Consider the following 20,657-nt stretch of genomic DNA (forward strand, 5'->3'; position numbering starts at 1 on the left):
ACGCATTAAATAAAGATTTTTAAACACATAGCCACAATAAAATCAGTTAGAATATTTATGAAATAGGGAATGCAGAATCTGATCCTAATAACTTCTCCTACTATTGCCAAGAAGACTATTTGAAATAATAAAGTTACCTAGCATAAGGATCATGATTTTTCTTTTCCTGAGCAGTATTCAGTAGCTACTTTCTATGTATCTCTGCTATAAGCTTTTATTCCTTAGCTTCCAAACAGTTCACATCCTTACCAATTTTTTGCTCTGCAGGTTTCTAATTTCTTCTTCTTCTGCAGGGTTTTCTTCTAGACTGTATTATGTGCTACCCTCTCTTTCTTCACCATCACTTTGTTATAGCATAGATGCTCTTATGGGGTTTAGATGAACCCAAATCTGTTGCATGTAACAGAGCATAACTGGTACCCGATTTTCAATTGCAGTCGAGACAACAACAGCTGATGCCAAGTGTACAGGGACAGGTTTGCTGTTCATGACTATAGAAGCACTCAGTTTGGGCTAAGCACAGGAGAGAACATGAGTGATGTAGGCAGTACCAGAGAATATATTTCTCCTTTGTTAAACTGGGTTACTCAATATATATACATAGGAAGAGAACATAAAGGAGAGTCACATTTTCATCCATTTTTAATAGTAAATTATTCCATAAAACAGGAGATTAGAGTGGGATTCTACAACTAAGAGAAGATAAAAAAAGAGTTATTCCATAATTGAAGAAGTTTTTGTCCCTGTAATGGATAATTATGGAATAACCCTCTTTGATAAGTGTTTAAAAGACATGAGAACGCTCTCCACTAAGTAGCTCTCAACTCTTACATCTTCTATAAGAGCCTGTGATTTCTCATAGGGAAAAAAAAAACCTACTGTATTTGATCTGCTTTTATTCAAATTTTTACACTGCATCCAAGATATTCAAATGCAGAGGGGCATCTCCACATGGGTGCAGATATCCATTCTTTTGGGTCTCAGCAGAGGAAAAGGACATATATGGCCTTGCAGGTATGAAAGCACCAGCTTTCAGCAATGTTGAAAGTCAGGCTGTCCTATTCAGACATTTAAATATGGACTTGTGTGCCTGAAATTAGAAAGCCACTGTGGAAATACTAGTTACATGACTATGAAAGCACACGTCCTCTGAAAACAGATTCTTAATGCTCACATTTGTTCATATTGGTGTGGCATTATGTTTGCAGTGAAGTCTGGAGATTTAGAAAAAAAAATAATATTTTGTGTTTGTTTGTTTACCTTTTAAAAATATATTTAAGCATCCCTGAATATCAAACATTGGAATTTCTTAGTGTAATGCATATTTCTAACAAAGAATGGGAATGGGGAATAGATACAGTTTATTTGTAAATTAAATAAATATGTTTCCTCCATGCCTTTGAGAGCTAACTGATTTATCAGTTAATAAAATAATCATACACCACAGCCTTGTGCTTCCAATTTATTTTAAAAAGAAATAACATTGCATTTTTGACATATATGAATACAAATGTAACACTAGAGGAAACTTTGTGAGTAGCCCTGTATATATATCACCAGCCCTGCATGAATTACCTTACTTGCTTTTTCTCTGCTATTTATGGGGTAGATTCTGCATAAACACTTATTTCTTCAACAATTCCTAATGTATGTGAATGACCCTATAAACCTCAGTGTGACTACTGATGACGAAGACGACTATTTGTCTCAGTAAAGAATGTAGAAAGTGCATTTAGCAGAGGTAAAAATAAGAGTTACATTCAAGGATTTAGTTTTAAATCTGCAACTAGACTCACTAGTATTTAGACCTAACACCATAAGCTAAACTTAAAAGGAAATATATTTATTAAAAAAGCTGTGGCTGAATCAGCTATTTTTGTTGACTAAAAATACTGATACAGATTTCGGCTCTGAAGAATCTGGACAAATACAGTTTGTGCTAGACAGAAGTGTTAGCATGCATCTCTCAGAAGGGGAAGGCCTATGTCTCTTAGCAGATTTCTCTTTATTTTATTTGAATTCTCTGTAAGTTTTGTGGCCAGCTAACCATACTGTAAAAAAACACACACAGGAGTGTTGCAAGTAGAGGTAAGGAGCGGATGGCAGAGCTGGAGTGCCACATGGCAATTCAGCCCAGCAACGGCTGCGAGAATGCAATGAGCACGGATCTGAAATTCTTTTGTGGAGACGGGGCTCATTCCTTCAGCCCGTATATGAATAACTGACTTCAGTGTGTCTGCTTGCGTCAGTAAGGAGTACTCCCCTGAGCACAGTGTGCCATTTCAGACCCTTGTTTTTTGTGTTTGATGCAAAGCTGGGCTTTTTAGCATTCCCATCCCCACCCCTCCTGCCTCCTGCTCTAATCATCTTCTCCTTTTTTGGACATATGCCTCTCCCCCTCTGCTCTCTAAATTCCCTCTGCTCCCTCCTGTATATTAGCCTCAGCCCTACTTTGTTATTTTTGTTGCTTGCTTCGTCCTCCCTCCATCACTACTCCAGACACTTCTCTCCCCTTTGCTAGTCTGTTGGGTTCCTTGGGGACCCTTCACACTCCCCTACAACTGAGCAGCTTCTCGTTTCCTATGGTATTTTAAAAACTCTAGGCTATATTCTCTTCTCTTGAGAGAAATTTTTTAAAAAATAAAATAAAATGAAAAGCCACAAAACAAAACAAAAAAACTCTTCTCAAGAGCTCCGCTAGTTTAAACTCAGAGACTTCCAGCCAAATTATTTTTTCAAAGGGACAGAGGAGATTGAGACCTGCGAGGATGCCAGGGCACGACACCCACTGAGGTTCATGGAGCTGCAGGCAATCTCTAGAAGTCCTTGGGCTCCACTGATCAATCCCTTCTGCGAAGCAGGAAAACCTGCTCTCCCCTGCCAGCAGCACAGCCCTCTGAAAATCAGTGCAGGTGCTGGTGCAGCGTTCCCCCTCTGACGGTCAAACCGAGCTGAACTCACTCGATGGGAGTCTCTCGATTGGCTTCAGTAGATATTCGGAGGATCAGGCCTCCAGGGGAGACGCATGCAGGTGCGAGGTGGAAGCTTTTGCTTTCTCATGTATATCTGTGGAATAAGTTATCAGGGATTCATGACACATAACACTGTTATTTCTCAGAATACATTCTGACAGTATTTTCTGCTAAAGCATGCGGTTTTTCAATATGAATTAGTCCATTCTCCTTTAGAGGAAGACAAACTTGTAGCAGGTGTCCCTTCTGAAAGTTGAGGACTTCTCTGCCCATCCTACTCTATATTTCTTTGGAGTACCAAGCCAGACTTTCCGCTGAAAGCCTCCAACTGAGACTACTTAAGCTGTCAATTGCACCGGTGTAAATCTGGAGTTAACCCCACTACAGTGCTCACAGAGGTTACCCAAGGACAGGTCCTTCCCTCATCAATTCATGTGCTGAGCAGCACTTGGGGACCACCAATGCAAGAGAGCACAGGCACAGGCTCATACCGGCTAAATACTGAGGTCAAGGAGAAATGCCTAAGGCAAAGGACAATAAATAAACAAAAAAAGTGAAAGAAAGAGAGTAAGGCATTAGACCAGAGAGTGGATAAAAGGAGTCAGGCACCAGGGAGTGACAATGGGTTTGTTGTCCTGGTGCACCCCCAAGGAACAGGGTGCAGAGGGGACAACAGAGAGTAGGCAGGACAGAACACGCTCACAGCACCCCGTAAAACATTTCAGCAAAATAGCTCAGTTGTGTTTAAACCTGGAATTTAATGAATTTATTTTTTTTTCCAAATTTCATCTTAGTGAGTGATATTCTGTAGTGTAAGAATATGTTGTCGTATTTGAGCTTTTTATTTTTTTAAATATACCTATTTTATAATCGCACTAAGGCATTTTGGACTGAGTGGTTGCACTGATTAATCCACACCTCAGATGTTCTGGAAGCATGAGGTGAAATGCACCCGAGGTGTGCATTAATCAGCCCTACCATACAGTCCTGTCTTGCCACTTAATTAAATTCCAAACCAAATAGTTTTGGGGAGAAGGTTAGGAGGGACCACTTTTTAAAGTGGATTTTGCATGAGCTGTCCACAGCGTGTGGAAAAAAATACAAGATATATTTAGAACAATATTTTAATTTGCCATACTTTACTAGATTAGATGGAAAGAATGTAATGTTTAAAAAAGGAAAATGTGATTAAGAAGCTTAAGTGCACAGTATATTACATGAAAATTCTGATCATAAAGAAAGGTAATATCTACTCAAAATTATAATTTCTGTACTTTTGAAATCATCTCAGCAAGAATTATCTACCCATATCAAATTGTAGCACTTGTCAAAATCAACTGTAAAGCATCTCAAGTGCTCTTCTGAATCAACAAAACAGATGTATAGCGATGTGAGGTTGCACTGAAATGGAAATAAAAGTGAACTAGATGCCAGTCATTGCCCTTAATCTCTTGAACCCAGCACTTAACACAGAGGATACCACAGGTCTTTGGGACACTGTTTAGAAGGGGAAGAAATCAAGGCTTGAATCTTAATAACACTCTATAAAATTATTTTCTTTTTGCTTTAGTAGAATCTGATATACTCAAAGATCACCTTGCCTTGTTCATAAACATGAGGTGATGTTTGAAACAGCATCCTATTTCAGCTTTAGACAGGCAGAAAATCTGAAATATGTGAAACATAAAAAGGTGTTTAAATTTTTAAAATAGCAATTAAATATGCTTAGTGGCTCGAAAGTCACCATCCCCCTCCTTTCTGTAAAAATGTGAAATTATGTTTATGGGATAACACCTGCAGCAGAATGAATACAATGTATATAGCTTTAGTTAAGATTACTATATTGCTGATTTTTATTAGGGACTTAATAGACGAAAAATGCCTACAAGCATAGGCCATTAGAAAAGAACTGCTTTAACCCCCTAGCCTGGGACATGTGTTTGGAAGTGAGGTCCTCTGCAAATTTTGTATTTCCCTGTCCTCCCTGAAAACATGATGAAAATGTTTTGTGATGACAGTGCCTTCCAGGAGCGTGATGCACAAAGGGAGACCGAGAGGGAGCACAGACCACAAAATGAATGATCATTTCCTTCACCTGTCCTGTGAACTGGTTAAGCCTCTGAATCACAGGTGGAGATATGTTCGTAGGCTGGTGAGGTGCCATGGAATCATGCCATGTATCAAAACTTGACTTGCTTCCCTGTTTTCAATTACAGTTAGACTTGAAGAATTTTTAGTAACCGATACAATGCTGAAAGTTACTGACTTCTCTGCTACATATAATGAAGCCATCGTAGCATAAGCTATACGTAAAGTAGCCTATTTTCATCAGCAGCATTACAGGGCAGACATGGACTGATGGATGTGGAGCCTTTCTGATCCCGTTCTGAGAGAAGGTCCAGATGGACAGAAACGTTTCTCCAGGACAGACCAAGGAGCCCAAGCCCCAGTCTGGATGCCTGAGGACTAGACTCACAGCACCACACTCCTGTGGCTCAGTGCAGACAAAGCTGCCATCCTTACAAGTCCTTGATCTGGTTTTGCTGCCAAGGCTCAGAGGCAAAAATGCTCATTTGTCCAGCCGAAGACAGCAACCAGCTATAAATATTTTATCCTAATCTAAATGTATTTTGGCAAAGCTATTTCAGCCCTTTCTGGATTTCATCTGTCAATGACTCCTATATAGGATTTGCCCCCTTGTCTACAGCATGTAGACAACAGTAGGCTATCAGTTCTAGCTTTTATGAAGGACACAAAGAAGGTTTGAGACCTTTTGAATTTAGCACATGACAATTTGTGAAGCAGCCAAGCAACACTTCTGCAGGTTATGTGCTGCAGACTGATTTGATTCATGCAAGAGAGGAGACAGACTCAGAGTGGGATCTACTTTTAATTTAGTTATGAGCACTGTCCCTGATTTTTTGATACAAGCTGATAAACCAAAAGGGCAAGTCCGAAGGAAAAACAAAGGAACTGAGCACAAGGTCTCAAGTCCTAGTTTCCAACTGTGTCAGAAATTCACTGTACAACCTCAGGTAACTCAGGTAACTTCTGTGTCCAGTGTTTTCTTGACATTGTAAAGATTAAGTACACTGAGGATTTCTCCAAACTTTCCAAATGTGGAAGTGATTTTGCTAGATGCCAGAGGTCAACAGGTTATTATAAAAAAAAATAACGGAGAAAAGAAGAAAATTAAGGCTTGGACAACATAAATATACAGACATGAACAGATACCTGTTCAGCTCAGCATAAAACCCAGCCCAAGCAGGCAGGAACGGTAGCAGTTGAGAAGTTATGCTGAAACAGAAGCAGGACAAAACGTTTCTTCTCACACCAAAGTTCAGAGTGCACACAGTCATAGACCCCCACACAGAGGCATGGGCTATCTGAATGGTGCTCCTATCCTTCTTCTGCTCTGCCTTCCAGTAGACAATGAGATGGATGGAGAACTGGCTGGATAGCAGAGCTCAGAGAGTTACGATCAGCAGTGCAGAGCCCAGCTGGAGGCCTGTAGCCAGCGGTGTGCCCCAGGGGTCAGAAATGGGTCCAGTCCCATTTAACTAATTCATCAATGACCTGGATGAGGGGACAGAGGCATGCTTAGCAAGTCTGCTGATGATACAGAACCGGGAGGAGCGGCTGATCCCCCAGGAGGCCGCGCTGCCATTCAGTGAGACCTGGGCAGGCTGGAGAGTTGGGCAGGGAGGAACCTCATGGAGTTCAACAAAGGCAAGCGTAGGGTCCTGCACCTGGGGAGGGACAACCTCATGCACCAGTATGGCCTGGGGCTGATTTGCTGGAAGGAAGCTCTGCGGAGGAGGAATTGGGAGTTCTGGGGGACAGCACGCTGCCCATGAGCCAGCAGTGTGCCCTGGTGGCTAAGAAGGCCAGTGGGATCCTGGGGTGCATGAGGAGAACCGTGGTCAGCAGGTGGAGGGAGGTTGTCCTTCCCCTCTACTCTGCCCTCATGAGGCCATATCTGGAGTGCTGTGTCCAGTTCTGAGCTCCCCAGTTCAAGAGAGACAGAGAACTACTGGAGAGGGTCCTGGAGAAGGCTATGAAGATGATGAGAGGACTAGAACATCCCTCTTATGAGGAAAGGCTGAAAGAGCTGGGCCTGTTTAGCTTGGAGAAAAGAAGACTGAGCGGGGATCTTATCAATGCATATAAATATCTCAAGGGCGAGTGTCAAGAGGACGGGGCCAGGATCTTTTCAGCGGTGCCCAGCGACAGGACAAGGGGCAACAGGTACAATCTGCAACACAAGACGTTTCACCTGAATATGAGGAAAAACTTCTTTACTTTGAGGGTGACAGAGCACTGGAAGAGGCTGCCCAGAGAGGCGGTGGAGTCTCCTTCTCTGGAGATACACAGAACTGGCCTGGACACGATACTGTGCAACCTGCTGTAGGTGAAGCTGCTTTAGCAGGGGGTTGAACTAGATGATATCCAGAGGTCACTTCCAACCCAAACCATTCTGTTATTCTGTGATGCCATTCTTTCACCAGCAGCACTGCAGCAGTAATAGCCAAGACAGAAAGCCTGACCTTCTTTCCTCTGTTCTCCTTGAGAGTACAAGCTTTGACATTTTGGGGTTTTTTGTGTTTTGGTTGGTTTGCTTGGTTAGTTTTTTTGTTGGTTTTGGTTTTGTTTTGGGGGTGTTTTTTTAAAGACATTCTGGTTTTATTTGGCACAAAAGTAAAAAATTGAATTGTTGTTGCTGTTTTCTTACCTTCTAGGAAGCACTGAGTACACACCAGCAAAATGCTTCCTGTCAGTACTTAAAAACCCCAAAAGAAATATTTCAAGAGAGCTACATGACTTTTACAGGCCACAGACCCAAGGTGTGTCCCAGGGGCAGCTGCAAGCACCCCAGCATGCCCAGTCCACCCAGTGCTGATGAAGTTTCACTGGGTGGATGGCCCAGCTGGTGGAGATCACTTTACAGCAGGACTCAAAGCAGAGCATGGTGCACAGAACATTTGCATCCTTGTTCGCAGGAAGGGCCACTTCTCCTCTCTCTCTGAAGTCCAGGGGATGTCCCACGATAGTGGCAGAGGCTTGCCCTGATCCATATACAGTGCACAGCTGCACCACAGCACCAGTAGCTCACCCTTCTGTGCCAGGCCATGTACACGGAGAGATGGAAATGTGCCTCCAGCTTTCTCTTCTCGCCTGTGGAGGTGGCAGCAAGTCCCAGCAGGTCACCAGCTTATGTTCAGGCTGTGGAGGAGTTGTTCATTTTTACAGTGGACTATTTTACAAAGACTTCCATAGTGAATATTAATTCCACTAACTCCATAAGCTTTTGAGTCCCTTTTCAGCATGTTTTTTTATTTGGGCTGACATTCAGAATTCCTTCCCTGCACTGTATATGATGACACTTTGGTAAATGTATTATTCTTTTCACCTGGCCATGTTTCCTTTCCAAACCAAACGCGTAACAGAAATCTTTTCAGCTTTCTAGATTATTGCCTGCCAAAACTGCGGTAGCTGTGAAAGGCAAATTGACATTACAGCTGCTCTCTGGTTTGGGTTTCTTGGTTTGTTTTTTTGGTTTGGTTTTATTTATTATTATTATTATTTGGTTTGGATGCTTTCTGAAATGCTGAGCAAATCTGCATTATCTGTTACACCACAGTACATATATTGTTGTTCCCAAAGGTTTACTTATAACGTTCACAGCACCATTTATTCTTTTTCCTTTCCCCCCATTGTCATTTCTGTACAGATTTAATACAACAGAAACATGGCTTCCACTGGGAGCTACAGGTAGAGCCGTTCCAAAGTTCTCTATAATTGGTGTCTGCCATGGCTGCTCACAGTAAGTTATGTAAATCACAGCAAGGACCCACAACCCCTAAAGGCATGAATATTTTTTTCATTCAATGCAGAGGATAACTACAGAATCTTAGTAATAGTCCCCTCCACATCAGGGATCTCCTTACCAGGCAAAGTCAAGGTCTAGAAACTCGCCATGTCAATTCTGCAATTTAAATCCTACTGTTAAAGATGGTTTGGTAGGTATTATAGTAAGTCAAGGCATTGTAGGCTATATTAATTTTTAGGTTGTTTTTTCCCTTCATAGCCCTTGCAAATCCACCCGCTTCTGTTTACATACACTGTAGTAATTCCAGCAAACCACAGATTTGAATATTTATTTCTTCTTTTCTGTAACAACTGTTTAATTTAAAATGAAATGATGGGCTGTCAGGGTTTCATTCTGAAAAATGGAGAAATAATTCAATTGATTTTCTAGCGATATATTTTAGTTAAAATCATGCCTTGCAAGTATCAAATGTGAGATTACTATTAAATCTGTTTCCCTTAAAATAGTGCTGCAAGTGTGAGAATTTTTAGCTTAAATTCAGCAAGTCAACTTCTGTCTTCTTATCACTTTTTATTGTTCCCACAGATCTTGAATTTATGGGTCATATACACCAGTTTATGTACTGTCTATTAGGTAACTGAATGGATCCTTAAAATATAGTAATTGTCTACTTCTATTATCAAGAAAAGATTTCCCGAAATAAAATCCTTGTTCACGTTTCCACCTTGATTAGAAAACATCCTGATGCCTTTTGGCAAAGCAGAAGAAAAAAAAAAAAAAAAAGGGAAAAAAATAAAGAGGATAAATATTTTTAAAATCCAGTAAAATCTGATTCTTCTGCTGCAGTCACCAGCAAGAATTCTGACAAAGAAAAATCTTCTTTGGGCTTGACTTTGCTTACGGCCCCCCCAGACCGAATCTCAATTTAATCTAATAACTTTTTTTTCCCCTCCACCCCTTTTCATCTACTTAGGAAAGCTAAGCTCAGAGTCTGTATCTGGTTTTCACTGAGCACCTGCTTTTCTTTAATTTTTTTTTTATTTATATTTTATTTTTTAAAATATAGAGTAAATGCATATTATACACACACAATATAGTATTACACGTACACACATTCACTTTCAGGAACACACACGGGCTCCTCAAGGAAATTAGGTGTTTCTTAACGTGCTGTTACGCGAGGCTGCGCACCTTAGGCTGTTTTCCAATGCACCTACTTTGCTCTGGGCTTTAACACCTGCACCATGTTGCTTGCCAGTGCACACAGTGTAAGGAGGGACACAAGGATGCGGCTGAAGCACTCCACTCTGTGACTGCCATCAGCCTACAGTGTCCCTCAAAGCTTTAAAGAACCAGAAATACAATAGACAGAGTCCCAGGAAGACCCCAGTGAGGAAATAAAGATGACTTAAAGTCTCTGCTTCTGAGTGGCTCCAGGTCCTGCATAGCACAGCTCCAAGTGTACAGCTGAGTATCAGCCACGGATGCAGCCCAGGCTTAGTAAATTATTTTTCCAGCAACTGCAAAAGGCACCTACTCAGCCCTGTTCATTGCTCTGTCGCAGCACCCTCCAAACTATCAAGCTGCAACAAGGTCTTTTACCATCTCATACCAGCACACTCTTCATGCCAATCCATCTGCTGCCTTCTGACCTCTCCTCACACCAGGCACTCATTCTCTCTGCTTCTTCCTTGGCTGCTCTCTTTTCATCACTAAATCTTCATCATCATTCATCAACCACTTAACAGAACCATCCACAGCACCCCTGAAGCCAACCCACAGTTGTATATTATCAATGCTAATTAACCCAGCTTCATTCCTCTACACTTCCCCCCCCCCCCCCTTTTTTTTTTAACACTTCATACCTTATGTTTTTAACAATCATTACAACCTTTTTACAAATAAACTTTTCATACAGTCCTCTATAACTCCTCTATATCGCTCTACCAGCTAGACAGGTCAAAGAACAGAAAAGTTAGTGTCTGGTGCAATCGACTAGTACCAATTCAGTGGTTCAGTGGTTCAAATGTCTCTGTTCTCTATCATCTCAGAGGTGAACGTGAGCTATAATCACCCATGTGTCATGCTCAGCTAAGCTGGCTATCGGCAGAAACAGCATGCGATTGAAATTTTGCCCAGCCTTAATCAATGGACTGTGTCTTCATGGAACGAGAGATAGCTGTTTCTGGCAGAGACCGGCAACTGCAGGAATCTCCTTCCTCTATGACATGTACTATAAAGTGTTTAGACTGCAGCTGTTACATAACATGATGCAAATAAACTGTATTTTCACTTAAAAATGTTGTCCAGAAAAGCCAGAAAAATATATTCAGGCCATAATGGATAATGCAGCTCCTAACCTTCACAGATCGTAGGTATTGCAAAAAAAACCCCACAATTCATTTTTTTATTATTGATAAAACTTGTTTAATTTGAGACTCCTGCAGCGTCTCAAATGGCTTAAAAAAAATAAAATGAAAACTATGATTATTTTACTTCCGCTAGCCAAAATCAAGCTGTTCTGGTACAATTCCGACTCTCCCTTGAGGCCCCTGAACTTCGAATATGCAGGGTCTGGAATACTCACTCCCTACTGTAACATGAACCTCAAGGTAGAGTAAAGAGTACCTGTTTTTCCAAGTGATTCAAGACTCCTAATTACAGGTTAAGTTTTGGCTAGTTAGGACGGAGTCCAAAGGCTTTCTGCAGGCTGAAGTAATTTTTGTCTGGAAAAAATTACTGGGGAATGGGCAAAAAAAGAAATAAGCATTATAAAAATGTTGCATCACTCTGGATTGTGTCAGATGAGTTATGATAAGGAACATTCTGTCTGACATGAAGAATCACATTCAGTTAAAAATAAAATAAAAACTCAAGCAGGTTTGCTCGTGGGTTGGGCTGCCCCCCCCCTGCCCCCAAACTCCAAACTCTGGTATTCTTAATTTCAGTTACTGGAACCATGGTTTCTACCTTCTTTTTATGGCCTTTTTTATAAAAGGTAGCTGGTACTCACAAAAAATTTTGGGACCGTTCAAAACTTTTCACAGTTAATTAGTAATGCATGTAGCAAAACACCCGCCCTACCTCTGGGCCTTGGGGGTTGCCCTGGTTCACTTGTAACTGATTTATTTTTTAAGGTTGTCTGGCACATCTCCACCCCAGCTGCTTCCAAGAAATTTCAGCCCAGCGTCAGCTGGGAAAGATCAACTTCACATGCTGACATACAGAGGCGGCCTTAGGAATACTGGGGCCTCCAGTGGGAGGCGTCAATGGGAATCTTTGCTCTTTTTGCTGATCCAGGGATACAGTATCTGCCACCATACAGGACTCTCTTTAGCGTTTTCCTTGAAAGAACACACACCTGATTACTACACTATGTTTTTCCTCAATCAGAAACAGAAGTGTTATCTTTACCAGATTTGTGGCTCATTATGTAGGGCTGAATGGTGGATGGCTTTTGCAGGCATCCAAAACCACTGGTAATGACTTACGAGCCACCAAAAAAAAAGATGTTATTTTATAGACTGCTTAAACTTTACAGAATACAAAAGAGGCTAGGGAATGATTCTGATATCTTTCTTTATGTCTGAGTAATAGCTTACTCTCCAAGTCTACTGCCGAAACTGATAGCCACAAATCCTAATCTTTTTTCCTAGGGATACATGGCTTTATTTGTTTCTGATTATTTTTATTTAGAACTTCACTGAAGAAAATTTTCTACTGTGTTTCCTCTTTCATTTTTCTTCCTTTTAGATTGCAAATTAATTTTGCTACTAGCTTTCTTCTCTGTGCTTCCATCTGGTGCCCTTCTATTTCCAAGAGTATCTGAACCAAGAGCATCTTATCATTTACACAAAAAAACCTGTCTTTAAAAAATTGTTATATCCAATTAGGTCCATTAGTAAAGGAAGAAAGCATTTCTAATTTTAATGTACAGCACCTGATTCTACTTAAATTCAGATGCAGTACACAAAGACGCTCAGTGTAAGATACAGGCTGGCAGTGAATTCTACCTCTGGGTTCACCTTTCCAAATTTGTGTAGGGAGTTGAATGTTTAAAAGGTTTTCATCCATTAGTCACGGGTTTGGTTTGATCTAAAGTTGAGAGGATCCAACGGGAAATTCTATGGTTCTTTCATTTTTTTCTAAACTTCAGCAACCTTTTTCTTCACATACATAGTTTTGGAACAGCAATACAAAACTTTTTTTTTTTTTTTCAGAAGTGGAGGCAATTATAAAAAAAGCAGAACCGTAACTTTAGCACAATGAAGAAAACTGGGCATTGATAGAATATCAGATCTTTGATTAAAACAATATTCTTAAATTTTTTTCCTCCAGCTAGATAAGCTGAACAAGATCCCCGAAGTTTAGCTATGCAACATTACTCAGTTTAACTGTTACTTTATGTTCGCCTGTGTTCAGATGCTTATAGTGAGAGAACATTCCCAATCCGCACAGAGACAGAGACTGTATTTTGTTAGGATAGCAGACTTGTTATGTTCCATTCAGCTCAGCACCATTAAGCTTCTGGGTCTAGCGTTTGCTGTCTGCCGCCAGGATTAATATCTTAGTATTTTCTTCCTAGTCTATGGTTACATTTCAAGAATTAAATGATCATTCAGAAAGTTGGCTTCAGTTTATGAGCTGTTAAACCTAAGAGAGATACAGTACGTCAAAACGAAAAGAAATAGTCAAAGTTAAAATCATTAATGTTAACTTCGTCCTTAGAGTCTCTATCACTAGGCACATAATGTGCACCCATTCCTGTTACAATAATCTCACTCATATCTAAAAAGATGATTTTCTGTGGAAGACCCAGAGGACACTTTTCTGTTGTTTTGAGCTTTGTGAGAAGGTGGACTGAGAACTCTGCAGTCAGAAATCTTGCATTTACACCCCTGGCATGTCTGGCACTGCCAATGGAAGCGAAGCTGTCCCCACACTACCCCATTAGCTGACCCTGGGCTGGATTTGGAGGCTGAGTGACAGCTCAGCTGTTGTGCCCTTTCACTTTTTCCAGTCATTAAAGACCATCAAGTAAGGAGATGGGTAGGATCAAATGAAATGCTGGTTGGGCTATACAGACACCCCTTTTCTGGGATCCTGGCAGGAGCTACTACTTCCCTTCACACTCCTAAAGAAACATATGATGAAGGCAGAAATTCCCAGGCAGCTTCAGGCTGGACCCAGCTAGCTAGGCTGACTGGAAAGCTCTTTCCCAAACTTGACTTCTTTCTAAAAATACTTTCTTACCCAGGAATCTTATATGAGGATCTCTTTTGCCATAACAAGGTTTTCTGTGTATCTTCAGAAAATCTCCAAGCCGTGTTTATTCTTCCTAAATTGAAAAAAGCTAATAACTGTCTAAGACTAATGCTAATAAGTATAATAAGTGTCACTATCAGCATTGCTTCTTATTGTGCTGTCACTCTCTCTCCCCTTATATTACCTGTAATTTTTTTTCCCTATCATTTTAATTTTTATTCACCTAGTATTTGGCATACAGGTCCAAAGTTCAGGCAAATATAACAATCAGTTGAGAAATACTCACCAGACAAGTATTCATGCACTCCTGTATCACCTGACATATGGTGAACAAGCTGATGAATGACTCAGGATTTAAATGGTAATTACCATTCATCATTATAATAGACTTGCTAATTCATAAATTCTTGGTAAGCCAATTTTCTACAAAAAGGTTAATAATAAGAGTGGAAAAGAAAGAAAAAATAGCCCTAGTGTGATAAAAAATGTAAAAGCTAGAATATCTTCACTGCCACATACCCCTTCTAATGATTGAGTAGTTTTGCACCAAAGTGCTTACTGACGCAATACCACTTGCTGTACTGGGGCTCTGATGGAAACAAGGGCAGACAGAAAAATCCAGAACCTCACTGCTCAAGGAGGAGGTTGAGGTGTGTCAAAGACAAAGGGACTAAGAGTCACACAAGGCAGGCAGGATCCCCCTCACCCATTTCCTAGTTTTATAGTACTTGGTGACAAAGTCATGTTCTCAGAACTGCTCACAACATACAAGGTAGGGAAAACTGTATGGGAATGTTCCTGGGACTCTAAAGTGATACTGGGAGAAATGCACTGACCCAGCCATCATAACTGATCTCAAGTCATCTCACCACCAAAAGCTTCATTGACTGTTCTGTCGGTTCCTCTGAGAAAAGAAACATCAAGTCGTGTCTGCTTTGGTTAAAATAATAAAAAAGAAAAAAAACCCACACACACACAAAAAAAAAGGAAGATTGCCTCATTGTATGATCTCCATCTGGAAGAGCACTGTGAACATAATTTACAAACCCTATGGAAAACAGCAATGTAAACTAGAAACACATACAGGCAACACTGAAATTCTATATATCCAGCACTCAACACAGCACTTACTCCCTCATTAGATAATGTACATAAATGCACACAAATGCAGATACTCGTTCCACCTCTAATCCTTGCGTAGCCACATCTTTTTATCGTAAAAGGCCAATATGGGAAAGGCGTCATTGCCTCACCAAGGCATGCATTTTCTCTGTCTGCCTACAACCTCCTACCCCTTGCCTGAGCACCACAGACGTAGACACTATCCTAAATTACGAGATGGACTTACTTTATGCTTCAGATGCATAAGACTAAGGAGGCCAGGGATAAGGAGAAGATGCATCTATTTACAAAGCAATGAGGGACAAGAGGAAGAAAGAACAATGGAAGTGATGCAGGGGAGCTCAGTGCTCTTTCCCCTCACTCTCTCGTACTGTTGCTGTCATGTAGGGGAAACCGAAGAGATATCCACGTCCAAAAGAATGAAGTAGTCAAGGCTGAAATCGAGATTTTGATCATTTTAGCCTGCATTTGGAACCATGCAGGGAAATTTGCCCTTTCAATCTGTTGCACATTAAGTATCAAGGTGATTGGACAGATATTGGGTATTCAGGGATACAGGATTTGGAAGGGAAAAAAATCAACCCAGATCTGTTGTGGACTACATAACACCATACCGGGCTTATGGATAATACTAAAATTTACTACAACATACTGCATGTTTAAAAAAGTTTATAACGTGGGTAAACTTAATGACTGCTTTCCTGCAAAACAAACTCTTCTAGCAACATAATATGAAATTCCTGCCAAGACAGACTATCTTTGCATGAATTTTTCTCTTTCTCTCTTTCTTTGTGTCTCTTGTATGCACACATTTTAAAATTTAAGAACTGATTTAAATTTAAAAAAGGATGTTAAAACCTTACCAGTTCCTCAAATTCAGGGGACTTCTCTGAAACCCACAAAAGTTTAAAGGTATATTTAGAGCTCCTTATTTTGGTCCAAATCCTTAACTATGGAAAGAAAGATGTAAAACATCAAAATGTGCTCTGCATGAGGACTGCTTTTCAGAGTGGGCTTATATTTGGAACTTTGGATAATTTGTGAAAAATATTCAGTTGCACTGAATATAACAATTGGGCAGTGTGGAGATTATAAAGGAAGTAGTAAGAAGTTATCTATGTCATTATTTGCTTGACAGTATATAACAGTAAATGTGTATAAAGCAAAACTGAAAGCCTACAGAACAACTTCAAAACAAAAGAAAAAATAGAGTTCAAATACAGAAGTAAGGTAATTCAGGCACCATTCTGAAGAGCATAGGTTCAGGCCTAGTGTTCAGATGCACCTACATTTTAGGCTACACTATCAAGCTAAATACAAAGTCCCAGAATACAGCGCATGTTTTCTTTATTACAAAAATGATCAGATTAACCTACAGTGGCAGTAAAATAATTTTAACACTGGATTTCAAAAATAGAATATATCAAGCCTTTATATATTTGCATGACTTCTGTTGTATTTTTTGTGTGTGGTAAGCCAGAAACTTAAAACAAGTAGTATGAAATGCCATGATTAACAAGTATAACTGCAATTTTTGTTTTCCTGGGGATACAAAGCATAAAAAAAAGTCAGCTTTTGGGTCAGCTGCAATGGGGAGTTAAATTGGAATAGAATGAATCAGAATGCTTTTGCTCAGCCAACTACATAATCAAAGGATAAAGATTCCACTGAACAATTTAGTACCCAACTTCCCTAACTAACCTTTTTGTCATAAATCAAAATATTTCATTTTATAGTTAAAAGTTAGTCTTAGCATTGACGATAAAGAGAAAGGAAGGGAACAGCACAGACAGCCATGAGCTACTTATAGTAGTATGAGGTCACACATCCAGAGACTCCTGTGACATCACAGTAAGCTCTGGTGGATGGTGAAGTCACTGCGATGACACAGAAGTGTCCTTGGGCTCGGTTTGTTTGCACCATACTTTTTGTACCTGGTTATTATATGTAAAATACTCTTTATGATTACTAGGAAGAATACATTCCCTTGCTGATCTGTATTTTGATATCTTGGGAATCTCAATTTATTGAAGATTTTCTATTACTGAATGAGAGCATTATAGGGTTTTAGGCTTACAACACAGTTTCGGGGTTGAGCTGCTATTGCTGAACAGTGGGATATAGAAATGATGAATTGACATTAGTACATAGGCCCACATGGTTGCCATTAGATGCTTGAAAACCTGCTTTAAAGTGACTCATTCACTAGCTTTACTGTTTTCAGGGTTAAATTCTAAAATTGGCCAAATTTTTCCAGAGGTTGAATACTTACAATTCTCATGAATTTACTGCTAAACATCAGTTATTGAAGTTGATGGAAGATGAATGCAAATGTTTGGCCTCAAAGTCTGTGTTGCTTTTATGGAAATTTTGAGAAATGAATGTGCAGTTGTGTGATCTTAGGAATATTTGAGGTTTTATTTCACAGCTTTTCCTATGCTTTCACTTTAGAATTGTATATTGCTTTTGATGGCTGCTTTTTCTAACAGATGTATACTCTTCTTTGTAATAAGGTTTTCTACTTACTGATATATTGGAAGGAGAGATTAGCATGAGTATTTCTACCTGTAAAAATAGTTCTGATTTGCTCCATAGTGAGCAAATCAGGGGTTTGCCCTTTTTAACGACCTTCAAAAAAATATTCTCTTTATTGGGACGGTATAAATCTGTAGTTGTTTCATCTACTGTGTTGCAGCCTTGCCCCCAAAAGACTAAAATACAACAAGGAAAGTTACACATAAGGTGACAATGGTGACTGTAGGTATGGAAGAATTTCATGTAAGAGAGATGGAGCAGAGGAAAGAGCGATTGCAGAGGAAGGAGGTACTCCATGTCATAAATGGCATGGTGAAAGAGAATATGGAACAATCGATGACCATGATACCTATCATAAGAAAGAAAAAGAACAAGTACAGATTTAAAGGACTAAAAGAAATGGTCTTTTATTCAATGCATAACTAAATCAGGGAACTCATTGCCACAGGATATTGTGAAGGCCAAAACTCTAACAAACCCATAAAAAAGCTTATAGATTCTTGAAATTAAGAACCATGGAGTCTATTAACCATGGTGATGTACCTACTGCCTTCTGCTCAGGAAATCCCTCAACCATGAGTTGCAAGACAATGAAAAGTTTTCAAACCCATTATCACTCTGTCCATTCCCTGCTCACGGAGTGTTTTTCAAAAGTCCCTGCCTAGTTATTTTCAGAGAAGAAATCCTGGATTGCATGGCTATTATTCTGATGCATAACAAATTTTATGTTCTTATATTCTCCATACTAGAACTTTTCTGACAGAAAAATAGAAGACATTTCTACCAAGATAGTCTGTAGGACTTTGTACTCAGTAATCCACAGGTAGCCAAATGCTCTGGAACCACAGTATACTCCTAGTACAGTAGAGATCTGTAAAGAATTCCTATAATATTTGCCTTTTTTGCCCCATCTGATCCTTTTTTTAACCTAGCTCCGACCAGTACTTGCAGAGCCAGCGGACTACTACATGATTAGGATGAATTGGCCTCACAGCACATATTGTCTAGAAACCAGTGGTCTTAACACTATGTTGAAACAAGCATATACAGATATGTATATAGACACACACACACCACACCTTTTTTTTCAGCCGTACAAGTCACTATCCCAAGATAACATGATGGAAGCTGAAACCAAAATATTCACTCAGACTCTAGAGTTTTCCTTGCATAATATATGGCCTAGACATCATTCGTCCAAAACTCCCATTTATGCTCGGACTGTTCCTATAAAAATGTCAAACTTTAAATTTTGTCAAAAAAACGTTCATTCTGCTGTATCTAATACGATGTAGCCTACCTCTTTGCACTTATGCTTGTAAGCTAAGCAGGGCTGCAGCATAGGTCATTGTGCTGGACCATTGCTAACCAGGCTGGTCACACACTTTGGCCCCCCATCACCCTCAGACAACCCACAGGTTCAGGAGGTTGTCCTTCAAGAACAGTATCTGCCTTGTGCCTTGTGGGCATCCTGCTTTGGGGGGAAGAAAATTCAGGCACATGCACATGACATGCACTTTGCCTCAGAGACGAAGAAAAGCCTTTTATACTTCACTGATCAGGCACAGCCTCTGACTGTTGTATAGCAGTATCATTCCAGGTGCTAATTACTTGAAAAATATTTATGTCTTTAGTTTTTGCAATTATACATTGACACCATACAGATAGCCTTGGGAAAATTCCTTGGTTTGCGTGGGCTGAATATCATAGATGATTGTGGTGGTTTGTCCCAACTTTAACATCTGTTAGTCTCTGGTACTCCTAACTGGCTTCTTTTTTACTGGCAGAGTCTTCTGGCTCCTTAAAGCATCATTGGCACGAGGGAAAGAGAGCCATGTGGAACATTTCTGGGCAGCGCAAGCATATGGTGTGGTGCAAGCTGCATAATACAGTACTGGTGTTCTTCCTGATGTTGGTCTTTTAGTCGGATGTGGCTGTTTTCACACTAATGTGTACATTTCTTGGAGAACTGCAGTGAAGCCTTTTCCAAAAAACTGCCGGCCCCACACCTTGCTCGATCCACTGTGAAAGAACGTACTTTTGGCTTGGAGATTTTTGGGTGAAGTGTGCATGGTCTTTCATTTTAAAAAGAAACCTAGTGTAGTACCAAACTGTCTCTGGCTGCAAATAAGAAATGATTATCAGGCATCTCTTGATGCTTTCTGAGATAGAAGTCTTCCTGTGGGGTTTTCTTCTTGCTCAAGGTCAGATAACTTTCACAGTACTCACATCATCTACAAGATTTACTATTGGTTATAAAAATAGCTGTGAAATATAGGTTTATTCTTGACGTCTGGAAGTGGGCTTGGTGTTGTAACTGGTCTATAAATAATAAAAGTAAATATCCACGCATGAATACTTTGAGGCATAATGCATGTATTAAGCACACGGTATATGTACCATCAAGTATTCCAGAAATATCTAATATGTTCTGAAATATATATTCTGATTTTTTCCTTCACCCCATAAACTGAGCAAATGTCTCTGGAGCCATGTGTCTGCACTCAGGGTTTAGTCATATGCTGCCAAATCATCTGCATGAGGAAACACAAAGGCATCTATTGCATAAGCCTCCTGCTATGTGGATCCATAGCCACAAACAACAACATTTGTAGCCGGTTTACCATTACCTTCATGTCCCTTTTCTTTCATCCCATGCAGATTTGTAGGGGAGTAACACAGGCTCCTCCAGATTATTTAACATGACAACCAGGAAGGATGAGCCAGCATGGAAAAGGAAGCGGGAACAAACCACACTGAGCAAAAGGTTGGCCAAGCTTAGTTTTCCTATAGATTAAGGAAGGAGCAGCCAAGATAAGCAAGGCTGTCAGTGCAGCTCATGATGAAGGGGATGAACCCTCAAGTGACATCTGGGTTCTCTTTTGTCTTTCAGCACCAGAGTTTAGAGAAATGCTAGATGCACACGAAGATTT

The 20,657-nt window shown here is 40.1% G+C and overlaps 1 long non-coding RNA gene across 1 annotated transcript in view; it reads left to right on the forward strand.

Moving 5' to 3' along the window:
• The window catches only part of LOC130150515 (uncharacterized), a 54,962-nt gene extending 34,948 nt beyond the window's left edge, over positions 1 to 20,014 (forward strand). Inside the window, exon 3 of the long non-coding RNA XR_008822244.1 lies at positions 19,512 to 20,014. This is a non-coding gene — a long non-coding RNA (uncharacterized LOC130150515). The remainder of the gene's footprint in view (positions 1 to 19,511) is intronic.
• The last annotated feature ends 643 nt before the right edge of the window (positions 20,015 to 20,657 follow it).

Source organism: Falco biarmicus, chromosome 5 (assembly GCF_023638135.1).
Source record: "Falco biarmicus isolate bFalBia1 chromosome 5, bFalBia1.pri, whole genome shotgun sequence".
Classification (NCBI taxonomy): Eukaryota; Metazoa; Chordata; class Aves; order Falconiformes; family Falconidae; genus Falco; species Falco biarmicus.